Source organism: Mustela nigripes, chromosome 3 (assembly GCF_022355385.1).
Source record: "Mustela nigripes isolate SB6536 chromosome 3, MUSNIG.SB6536, whole genome shotgun sequence".
Classification (NCBI taxonomy): Eukaryota; Metazoa; Chordata; class Mammalia; order Carnivora; family Mustelidae; genus Mustela; species Mustela nigripes.
The window spans coordinates 74,976,987-74,987,179 of NC_081559.1; the positions used below are offsets into that span (position 1 = coordinate 74,976,987).

Sequence of the window (10,193 nt, forward strand, 5' to 3'; positions counted from 1 at the left end):
ATAAGCATTTCAGTCACATGAGAACAACAGAACCTTCTAGAAATAATTAGGAACACTTGGAGAGCAGGTGCTATACAGAATTTCAGATTGGTAACGTCTTCGAATCATATTTTGTGCCAAAATATAAACATTACCTCCTTTGGTAGCCATAGTACAGTGAGTGCAAGGGACTTACAGCTTTTATTAACTCATCAGTTCCTCTCTAGTCATAGCCAATAGGACTGTGCCATAGATAGGTAAATGACATACACTTAAATTACTAGATGTTTATAATGGAGGAAATTATTATGGTTGCCACAGAGTATCGTGGTATATATTTTTATTGTAAAACAAACTCTAGGCCACTTATATTTAATAGAATATTAGAGAAAAAGAAGAAAATTGTACATTATGACAGGGAAAGAAAAAATAGATCTCAACTGTGACCAATGTTCTTACTCATTTAACTGTTCCTTTAGGGGTCAGGGTGACTTCATCCATGAATATCTTATTTATGTGAACATAAATGACTAAAGGGCCAATCTGGCCATATTCTTCTCATGGATGGTTAATTGCATGTGTTATTTCTCCTGATCCCATTTTTTTTCTCTCTCTGCAGCTGAAGGATTAAGCAATACAGTATTTCTTGCTATGGTGTTTTTCTCTTTCCTTTTCAACACTAGGAGGAATCACCCAAGGTTTACTGAACCCTGGGCCTCTGTTTTGAACTTTCTGAATGACCATAATGGTGACTGAGAGGACGCTTGCTGCCCCACTTATTCTGCCTCTAAATTTCCCTAGGTGATTGGCCATTCTGGGCCTTCTATCCCAGCTCCCAAATATTACCAACCAGCTCTACTGTGAATAATTCTCCCTTATAAGGCTTTGTGCTCTCTTAAGCTTCAGTGCTTGCCCCTTTTTGGTCTGCTTTCCACACCATAGCCACAATGATCTTTTTCTTGTAAAATATGTGTCACCAGTCACTCCCCTGCTGAAAGCTCTCTAGTCACTTCCCAGCACACTGAGAATAGGTATCCAGCAGTCTTATAAAACCTACCCCCTTTTTTTTTTCTCCAACTTCACTGGCTTTCACTCACCCCTCACCCTTCCTGGGCCTCTGCTCCTACTCCTCTGGCCTCCCTTTCTCCAGTGTGCCAAACTTATTCTTGACTTGGCATGCTCATAGCTATCCTCTGGCAGCAATATACCAGATAACATCTCAGTTCACTTCCACACCTCATTCCATTCACACTTTCTCTAAAAGGGCTTCCGCCTCTATCTCTTCTCAAATTGCACCCTTAGACACTCTACAGCTTGTTACCCTTATTCATTTTTCTTCATAGCTCTTATTACTACCAGGCTGATTGGTCAGGGCCTTGTTAGCCATGGCAGAGACTTTGGCATGTGCTGTGAGTGAGATGAGAGCTGTCAGGGGGTTTTGAGCAGAGTTAGCTGCTTAACTTATCTGCTTCTAACTTCATCTGAGTTATGGTTTGAAAGGACAATGTTGACTGTTTTGTTGAATTCTATAGAGTAGGCTAGGAGTTAGGAAGCTATTAAATTATTCCAGGTAAAAGATGATGGTATCTTGGACTGGAGTAGTAGGGTACAGGAGGTGAAATGAGTCAGATTCTGGACAAAACTGGTAACTAGACATTCTGTGTGTACTTCACTTCTAGAAAATCATTAGGGATAAACATATTTGTGAATACCTGCAACTTGCCTGATCCGTATGACCCTGTGGGCCTGGGGGCCTCTTCAGAGTGAAAGCTTATTGAATAGTTATTCATAGACTCTATTATCCATCCATGATGATTCTGCTATCATTTTGAATGTTACCTACTTGCAGAGTATTTCTGTGGAATTGAAACAAAACAAGTGCTTATTTTCTGTTCACTGGGAGTAACATATGCCAATTAGAAAACTCAACAAGAACTCCTTTTAGATGATTTTTGAAAGATTTACCATTACTTTATATAGGTGAATTTCTTTGATCAGAAAGCTACCTGCTCTGCAGTTTTGCATCCTCAATTCTTGCCTCCACCTCTGTTTCAGAAAAAAAGTGATAACCCGTAACCATGTGGACTCTGTCAGAAGCTTTAAAAAGAAGGAGGCCCAAGTGATAATTTCTATTGAAGGAGAAAAAACCTGCCTTTGACTATTAAAATTACCATGCATTTACTATGCATTAGATTTAAGGATTTTTATTTTAATGAATATATGGAGATACTTAATCTCATAGAGCCAGAATACTAATTACTGAACTGTGTTGCAATAGGAAAAACAGAAAATTACTCAAATTTTAATTATGATATTCAGTTTTAAACAAGTGTATAATAATTGACTTTGTGTGCAATAATTGATTTGTCATTTAAGCAGTAATTTTTTATGCAAATGGACTACTTTATATGTGTGAACCAGTTATTATAAAATTAATTACTGAATATAATATCTTGCAGAACTGACTATCAAGAGTTCTTCTAACTGGCTTATCCATTCATGCAAAATCTGGGTTTTTATGTACAGTGATGAGCTTTATAACCAAAGGAAACGAAACCACATTTTACATGCCTGCTAAATTGTGCCTTTCATTGTAATTATCCTTTTCAAGTGCTTTACAAATAGTCTTCCTCAAGGCTCTTTATTAATGAGTTTTCACAGTAACCCTAAAAGCTAGTTAAGCATTTTAAATCTTCCACATTTTAGAGATGTGGAAATTTATTCTGTGGCTAAATATTAAATATTTGGATGATATTCTGTCTATGGTATCAACAACTGTATTTGCTCGGTTGGATTCTCTAATGAGAGAGGCAAATCCTTTTTTAATGCTTTTCTCTGACAGGTAGAGAAATCAGAGACAGTTGATAGGGAATGAGAATACTTTTGAGACATAGACTTGAGGAGAAAAGGAATCCAAAAGACTCATGAATATTTGTGCTCATCAATGTAGAATATATAGCTTCTCATGGACATCTTAGCATAGCCATAACAGTGCTATAGAAACTTTTGGAAACTTCTTTTTATTTTCCAGGAAACTCCACAGATATTCAGTCAGCCTAGACTGGATATTTGATCTAAGCCACTTGACATCATTTTCTCTTAATGTCCATGTTCGACCCTAAGCTTGCCACAAGGACAAGTTTGGCAATCACTTCTTTAACACAATTTTCTGAAAACACAGATGGCTCATAATTGAGAATTTAGAGACTCACAATAAAAACACAGTTTTTTTGGCCTTCAGATCTATTTAGCTTCCCTAATACTACCAAAAATTTAATACTGTCTTTGTACAGTTTAGTTTTCTGTAATTTTCAGAGGTGCTCCCCAAGGCAGAGATGTTGCTGTTCAGCAATGCATCTCAGTATTTAGAACAGTCTCTGTAATACAGTGGGTGCTCAACAAATATTGGCTAAACAAATAAGTGGCTACAATACATCACCTTTTAAAATTTGTATTAAGAGCTAAAAACACTGTTAGTGTTACCAGTAATGAGAAAGTTTGCATTGAGTAGATTTTCTTTAAATATTGATGCTAAAAAAAATATAGAGTGTGCTGTAGGAAATGTACCTATAAACTGACTTCTCAATACTTTCTGAGATCATTCATAAAGTTACCTTTAAACGTTACCATGTTATGGTTAGCACATTCATAAGGCTTTCCTCTCAAAATAAGTTACACGGAAGACAGTATTAAGAATAGTTAATAGTGAGTGGAATACAAATTTTTTGGCTTCCAATCTTAGTTCTGCCATGTAATGGCTTCGCAGTTTCCCCAAACTCTCCTCAGCTACTGCTCCTCTTACAGGACAAGTTTCTCTACACCTGTGAACCAATCTCTACTGAGGTGGTTGAAAGATGGACCAAAAGAATTCATGTGCACTTGGGGATATTAGGAAAGGATAGGAAAATACACACCCATTTGGCAAGAGAGAATGGGAAAGGAGAGATGGAGAAGGACAGGAAGAAGGGGAAGAGAGAGAGAAGAAGAGCAATTGACTTGTTTCTTTAAAAATATTTTGCTATTATTAAATTTTAAATAGAATTTATCTTGCAAAGGAAAGGGGACAAGAACGCTTGAAGTTCTTTGTTTAGGCCAGAAAGGATCAACAGGATTTGCCTCAACAGTTACCATTTACCTCTTGAGGGACAATTAGAATCTATTCTAGGATCCCAGTTTGGCAGAGAAAAAAAATCTTACCAAAAAGTTCATTTAGTCCCTGAAAGCCATGGTATCCGGTTACAGAATTCTAACAGTGAATTCATGAAACATCCCCCGGTGGCAAACAACTGTTTTTATATCTTGTAGTAAACAGAAAAGAGCAGTGAAATGTGATGTCCCCAGATACCCTGCTGGCTTGTATAAAGTCCTGTACAAAGTCCTCATTTGCCTTCTTTGGCAGCTGTATTTCTTGCCTGAAAGGCATTGCTCTTGTCAGCTTGGCTCAGTTTTTTCCATCCTTTCTTGAAGTGTTAGTGGTACAGACCAGTGAAAACCAGGACAGACTAGAAAGTTGTCGTGTGAAATTGAACCCTTAGCCATACACTGAAAAGACTCTCTTTGTGGCTGAGCAAAAGTTCCATTAACTTTTATTTTGGGGTGTCACGGTAGTTCTTGATTATATCTAGTCCCAGCTGTGGAAGAAATAGAAACGTCTTGTGAATCAATTAGTACATGGCAAACTGTTGTACTATAAACAATTTACAAGCACCTGAGCTGGAGAATGTTTATCTCATCTGTACCTTAAATTATAGAAATTCTACCATCCTTATTGTGGATTAACTTGATATCTAAGAACTTTTAAAAGTTAGGCATCAGGCCTCATGAGCTGAGATTTTGTTACTACCTATTTTTGTCCCATAAAACCAGTTTTTCCAGGGAATGGCATAGGAATATGGCTGTGGAAAGGAATTCTTTCATTTACAAAGAGACTTTGGGTGAACGTGTACATCATTTTCCAATCCATTTCTCCTGATACTATTTCTCTTTGCAGTGACTCATTTTCAGTAATCAAAACTATGATTATTGTCTTGACTGTGTGGTTTCTAAGATGGAAGAAAAAGACTATCCTTGATAGAGAAACCAACCAAGAAGGTGCATAGCACAGTTTAATTTTTAGAGATTTTTTTTAACAAAAAATATTTTCTTTTTGACAAATATTGTGTCTAACATAGTTACTGGCTCTCTTTAAAATATATTGTTCAATACTAGCAACTCTCAACCAAACAGAAAGAGTATTTCACATATCAAAAAAAAAAAAAAAGTTCTGTGTAAGGGCAATTTACAGTTGAACAAAGAGAGCTTAACTCTTTTCTAAGCAGTCATAATTTTCAATAAGTCTCACCCAAGCAATGAAATATAACCTAAATGTTAATGTTATCAAGAAAGATGGAATTTTGGTCGGTGGAAATGGAGTATATAAACCAGTTATGGTTTCTATTGTTCATCTGACCTCTCTGGGGTATGGTCCATTCTCCCATATGCGACATGACCCGATAATTATAGGATTCCAGGCTCTCTCTCTCTCTCTCTCTCTCTCTCACACACACACACACACACACACACACACACACACACACACACCTCTGTTTGTGCAGGGTGATCTACAGCATAGGCACACTGGTGGCCTTCATTAAATATTAAGAAATAATAATGTGCATACTGCCACACTTAAAAAGTAAATACTGCCTTATTTTAAAAGGTGTTAATTTTTCATCTGTGTAAGGGACTATGCCCTGAATTTATAGTGCTATTTTTAAATTATTTGCCTTATGTTGGTGTTGGTTTTATAAGGGAGCTAAATTGCCCAGGTTTGCAACATCACATCAGAGCCACAGTTGGAAAGCAAACTTGCCCTTTTGAGCAGTTGTCATAGCAAGGGGAAGGGCGCACAGGGTGCTGTCCAGTGGCAGCCTGCTCCCCTCCTAGGGGAGACCATGGGATCGCTGCTGCTGCTCTTTCTCCGGAGGTTGACGCCAGCTGATGGAAAGGATAGACACTGACATGATCTCCTTCCTTTCCTCCCTCCATGGTATCCAGCATAAACAAAAAAAGGATAATAATAATAGTAACTAAAAAAATAACCTCACTCTATGGAAAGATACTATCATGCTATAATTCAAACAGCTCTACCTCAGCCTGTTGGAGTCCTGGCCACTCCGGCACATGTTTTATCACAGATGCTTCAAACATTTTTTTTTCTCTTTTATGGTAAGGACATATTAATACACAGGTGTTATACCCCTGTATGCCATTCTTGGTATCTTAGCTCTAACCTCATACTTCCTCTCCCTCTTAAGAAAGTAACTCATGGGGTGCCTGGGTTGCTCAGTGGGTTAAGTCTCTGCCTTGGGCTCAGGTCATGATCCTGGGGTCCTGGGATTGAGCCCTGCTTTGGGCTCTCTGCTCAGCTGGGAGCCTGCTTTCCCCTCTCTCTCTGCCTACTTGTGATCCCTGTCAAATAAATAAATAAAATCTTTAATTTAAAAACAAAAAAAAGGAAAGTAACTCATAGGGGTGCCTGGGTGGCTCATGACCTTCCTTCAGCTCAGGTCATGATCCCAGGATCCAGGGATGGAGTCACACATCAGGCTCCCTGCTCTGCAGGGAGTCTGCATCTCTCTCCCACTCCCCCTGTTCCTGATCTCTCTCTCCTCTCTCTTTCTGACGCTCTCTCTCAAGTAGATAAAATCTTAAAAAAAAAAAAAAAGAAGAAGAGAAAAGAAAGTAGCTCATAAACTTAGTACCACCATTACTGTCTTCCTATGCTGAGGACTTGCTTCCCAGAACCTCCCTTCCCATTTGATTTCAGGGTTGTTTGCCAAAGAGCTGTATTTGGAGAAGATTTAGAAAGCAAAAGGAAGAAAAAGTGGTAATTCCTGGGAGACCACCAGTGATGGCAGCATCAGACACTTCCCCACCAGCGTCTGCTTTGCCGCCCAAAACACAACCGTTCTTAGGTTAACCACCAGCTCAATTTTCCCAGCCTCACTAGGACTGGGAACTGAAATCACTAGTGACCATTTCTTTGACCCAGGGCCTATAGCTATCCAGCCCCTGCCACATGTTTGAAAACCCCAATTTCTGTATTGAATCCTTTATTTCTACAATAATTGCAGGGACTTAGTCTTCCTGACCAAACCCAGAGAGAGAGTGCTATTATAGGTTATACCCTTGTATCTGCTCTGATTTAGGAAGAAAAAGAAAATTTCACAAGCTTCAGCACTTCATAGTTGTTGGGTTTTTTTTTTTTTTTAAGATTTTATTTATTTATTTGACAGACAGAGATCACAAGTAGGCAGAGAGGCAGGCAGAGAGAGAGGAGGAAGCAGGCTCCCTGCTTCCTGCTGAGCAGAGAGCCCAATTCAGGGCTCAATCCCAGGACCCTGGGATCATGACCTGAGCTAAAGATAGAGGCTCTAACCCACCGAGCCACCCAGATGCCTCAGCACTTCATGGTTAATGATACTTAAGGTAGATACCATGAAAGACTATGTAAAATATATGAATTGTGATACCACGGTTAAAAAAACCTCTTCCTCCATAACTATTATTATCATCATTACTTCTCATATTATGAGAAGTATGTCATGTATTAGTTACTTAATTCTATCTAGTAAAGCAATAGTGTAAACAGATGGTTGCCTTGTTGTTTACTTAAGCAATAATTCCTCAAAAACAATATACAAACACATGCACAAATATACAGGCTTTACCTTCATTACACAAACCATTCTTCAGTGGATACACCACATACTCCTTAATTCTCTCTTATTTTTATAATCTGAAAGCTACCACAATGACCCACACACTCTTTTATCTAGCAAGTCAGAAATAAACAACTCCCTTCCCCTCCCATCATCACTCTATATTAATTCTTCCTCATTTTAGTCACGGAGCCTTCTGAGTGAAAAGTGATTGTTGACATTCTACCAAGCAGTGGAATAAATAAGGGCTTTGAGTAGAAAAACCTGCATTTGAATCTATTCCTTACTAGACCTTAGAAGCAGAACATGCTGTTTAAACTCTGGAGGCCTCAATATTGTCAGGTATAAAATAAGAGAGACTTCTACCTGTAAAAGTATATGATAAAGATTACTAATGTAAACCTCCAGCAATGCATCTACCACAGCATGGGTATTCAACAAGTGTTAGTTTACTAGGCAAGACTTGGCCCCTCTAAACTTCAGTTTCCCCAGCTATAAAAGTAAGCATTCATGTTATTAGCCTATGAGGGTATTATGAGATGAAATGAGGTAATGCATAGCACAGGGCATTAATAGTGAGAAGCTAGTTAATGGTAACTGCTTCTGATGTTGTCAGTCCCTCACTAGAGACAGGATTTATGAGATTCTCAAACATCGCTGTCTCTCTTTTTTTAATCAACCGCAGGGTAGATCTGCCTTTCTCAAAGTCACATTGGATGTCCAGAAAAGTCTTCCCTGGTCCAGGGGGTCAGCCTCGCCTTTATGCAGCAGCTTTAACATACGGACTTGTCATTCCAGCCCTGCTAAGGCTTTTCTCCTCAGTCACTGATTATCTGTGGTAGTGAGTTTTACATGTCAACTTGGCTGGTCTTTTAATCAAACACTACTTATGTGAATATTTCTGTAAAGATGATTAACATCTACAACTAGTTGACCTGAGCTTGAGTATAGATTATCCTTCATAATCTGGGTGGGCTTCACCCAAGCTGTTGAAAAGCCTTAAGAGTAAAACTGATGTTTTCCTGAGGAAGAAGTAATTCCTCCTGTGGGCCGCAGTGTCAGCTGCTGCACAGAGATTTCCAGCTCACCGGCCTTTGGATTCCAGATTACGCTAGCCAGCCCCCACAATCATGTAAGTTGTAATAAATCTATGAGTGAACCCTTCTCTTGTAAAATTCCACCTTCTCTTGTAGAATTCTGTTTGATTTAATATCCTAATACCAGTATTAATCTATTTGCCTTCTATCTCACTGGTTGCAATTTTAGAATACATAGTTTGCCTATTATGACTTTAATATTAGTCTTGAATGACATACATATTAAAACTGTAGTGAAATAATGAAGATTGAATAAATAACCAGGGTCTATTTTTTGCCAATGAATATGGTTTATTTCACTGAACTACACTTGGATTTGTCCTAACCCCCTTTTCCCACTGTGCTCCTGTTACCCCTACTCTAGGCTAAGAAAAAAAAAAATAGCTTGAATTGTGGAATTAGTTATTAGATGCTGAAAGGAATATATATTTTATTTAGGATAAACAAACATAAACAATCAAATCAAGTATTGTTAACAAAGAAAACAAACTCTAGGTTGGGAAAGTAAAAGATGAGGAAAGCCACTGACTTGTACATAAAAATGAATTTTTAGTATATGACTATATAGAACATTTCATAAAGCTACTTATAGTCATTACTCTAAAAACAGTAGGTAACTTACAAAACCATATAGTCTTAAAACGTTAGATAAGGACAGGAGCTTTTCCTTCCTGTCTGCCTTGAAAAATCCTCACTTTGTACCTATGCTGCTGTAGCACTAATAGGATTTGTTACTATTTAATGGCTAAAATGTTTGCATGACAAGTATTATTGAGCGCTTACCTAACATGTCTGGGAAAGTACTAGTTCTCTCATCTTAGAATCTTCACTAAGTAGCTTAACAGTACTATGACTACAGAAAGCAAGGACCCTGCCTTTTTCTGTAGTTTGTTCCATTGGGCTGTTGGTCTTCACATGCCTTGTTCCCACATCTTTCCTTCTTGTGTCTCAGTTCCTTCTTATGCCATCTGGGGTCTCTTCTCCCTTTATTGCTCTCTTTCTCCCTTGATTCAAATTTCTTCCTCTCCTCCTCCTTTTCTTTTGCAGTCTTCTTCCCTTCCCCTTCAGGACAGTTTCACAAGCAACTCCATCTTCCCTTCTCTAAGCACGTGAGCAACCCAAGAGGGACATCTGCTATGTTTTCTTGAGCCAGGGCTTCCCCCAGGGCTCAGAGCCACACGTTGTCAATTTGTACGTCTACATCTGTTGTTACTTTCATGTGGCAAACATTGTTTTCTTTTAGTTCTACCTAGCACTGGAACACATGTCCTGTCTCAGGAGAATCCCCTGCTCCTCGGTTACTAAAGTCATGAGTATATGGAGTCAGCCTGCCAACCGGCCACAGTCTCAGGGGATTTAGACTCTTGCAGGAGTTCAAACACAAAGTCTGGTTCTTCCACTGTAAGGAGGAGCT

The 10,193-nt window shown here is 38.6% G+C and overlaps 1 protein-coding gene across 1 annotated transcript in view; it reads left to right on the top strand.

Moving 5' to 3' along the window:
* Positions 1 to 577: 577 nt before the first annotated feature.
* UBE2E3 (ubiquitin conjugating enzyme E2 E3) overlaps positions 578 to 10,193 on the top strand; it is a 468,762-nt gene continuing 459,146 nt past the window's right edge. Inside the window, exon 1 of the mRNA XM_059394277.1 lies at positions 578 to 592. The gene's annotated coding sequence lies outside the window, so the exon portion shown is untranslated. The remainder of the gene's footprint in view (positions 593 to 10,193) is intronic.